A 2,524-nucleotide genomic window follows, 5' to 3' on the forward strand; every position below is an offset into this window, starting at 1 on the left:
TCTCTCTCTCTCTCTCTTCTCCTCCTCCTCCTCCTCCTTCTTCCTCCTCCTCCTTCTTGTTCTTTTTCTTTTACTTTTTAAAAATGTATTTAGCACAAGGTGTACAGGGTCTCAATACACAGATTGAACTAGTAGTAATCCTCCTGTTTTCAGCCTCCCAAGTGTTGGGATTATGGGCACATACCCCTACCTTCAGTCTCCAGTCTAATGTTCTCCTAACTGAGGTATTTCAGCAGCCAATACCACCTTCAGTCTCAAATGCTGTCCCAGCATGCCCCGGGGGCAGGGGCAGCATAGTACTCTGGGGATTGAACCCCAGTCGCTGTGTCTGCCTAAGCAGGTGTTTTAATCTGCTGAGTTATCTGTTCGGCCTTTGTTCTTTTTTCTTCCTGTCTTTTTTTTTTCTCACTCTTTCCTAAATATCTGGGGAGAATGCCAGCCACAGAAAACTAATCCCATGCCCCAAACCCAGAGATCAAGATCTAATAATCCCTTAACTGTCCTTCACTCTTTCTTTTCTATCTCCTTCTCTAGTTTTCCAGACCTTGTGCAGTCATCCTTAGTCCTGCAGGCTTGCTTCTACTGCCTTGGCAGTTTCTTTGTTTCAACAGTAATCTCTTTAAATATCCCCACTTCAGAGTAATACCACTGTGCCAAGGAGAAACACTTTGTGTACAAACTCCTAATTAATGATTGGTTCTATTATATGGTACAGTCTCTGCTCCTATGGACAAAAGTACAAAATCAATAGTTGTCACAGTTTATTAATTTTTACATAATGCTACATGCTATTTTTATCACTAATTTTACTATTTTAATTAATATATATATATATATATATATATATATGTATCTCTGCTCCCCAGGAAGATACAGGAAGTTTGTGATAATAACATCTTCACAGCTCTACAATGAAAGACTGGGGATCTGAGATAAACTACAACATCCCCCCTTACTTAATCGGTAGCTAGGATCTGAGACAAACACAAACCAAAAACCTCCTACACACAGAAGATGTCCCAGAGAAGAGACTTTTCCCAGAGAAGCCTGGATACTAGTGATCCAGCCACCCACTGAAAAGCTCACAAGATTGATAGATCAAGAGAGACTCCATTATTTTCTGTGATTCACCTAAGTTCACTTAAACAATAGAATAACTCACTCCTTCATCTCTTCCTCTGTAGTTAACCGTAACATCTACTGAGGAAAATAAGGCCATAGAAAGGTAACAGACAGAACAGCCTAGCAAAGAGGGCAAACACCAAACCACAACATCTGTAACCAGCACATGCCTGGAGAGTGTAAGAATGTAAACCATGTAATGATTGTGTGACACTTCTGTGACATTCCTGTGAGTGGGGAAATGTGGTTGTTATGGACACCGAAAAACTGTACAATCTGAAAGCAAAGTTCAGGCCATTACCAACAACTTGGGAGTCCTGACCTGAAGTCAGGGATGCAGCTAGAAATTCTCAATAAAGCTTCCTTGCTCCTAAGCACTCCTCTCTTTTCTGGAGTCTTATCTTCACCCACTGTCATTCTGCTGCTACAGGATCATCACAGGAAACAAATTTGAATTTTTTCTAAATAGAGAATGACCAGACAAAGAAGCAAAATGCAATCCCAGACCTCCAGCCCACCCAGAACAAGTCCAGGAGACATCAACACCTGAAATGTCTGACATGATAGCAAATAAAGTAAAGAAACAAATCTATGAGGACATAAAGAAATCAGATCAGGAGTAAACTCTCACATAAAAAGGATACATTTATAAAGGAAACGCTCAGCAAATCTACAATAGAAATAAAGGAAATAAAACATGATAGCAGGAAGAGGATAGAATATAGGAAATATAGGAAAGAAACATAGGAAAGAAAATAGAATGCATAAAATGAATTCAAGTGAATGTCCAAAAATTAAAAAAATCCCCTGAAAGCTGGCAAAATTGTTTGTATGAAATGAAGGCAGACTTTCAGACCATGAAGACAATATCATAGCTAGCACTCATGAAAAGAAAGACCTCTTAAAAATAACAAGTGATCAGGAAATAACAATTCAACAGCTGTAAGATGATGCCCAGAAAAATAATATGTGTTGTCAATGAAAAAAGATTGAACAAAAATGATATTTAAAACTATGTGTAGAAATAATGGCAGACAATGACTCAAGTGTAAATAAAGTTTTGGACCAAAAATATGAACCATAAAAAAATTCAAACAGCCATGACAAAAGTGAAATTGCTCCAGTACATATAATAATCAATAGTGCAGAAATTTATTCATGGTAAAGAATATTAAAAGCTATTAAAGAAAAGAAACAGCTCACTTACAAAGGAAAGCCTATTAGAATCTTGGTAGAGTTCTCAATCCAAAGTCTCAGGTCAACAAGAGCTTGGAGTGAAGTATTTCAAGTCCTGAAAGAAAACAACTTCCAAACCAAATTGATGCATGCTATGAAGCTAACTTTCAAACTTAATGGAAAAATAAGATGCTTCCATAACAAAAAAAAAAAAAAAAAAAAAAAA

This window comes from Octodon degus, unplaced genomic scaffold (genome assembly GCF_000260255.1).
Source record: "Octodon degus isolate 3935 unplaced genomic scaffold, OctDeg1.0 scaffold00061, whole genome shotgun sequence".
NCBI classification, from domain to species: Eukaryota; Metazoa; Chordata; class Mammalia; order Rodentia; family Octodontidae; genus Octodon; species Octodon degus.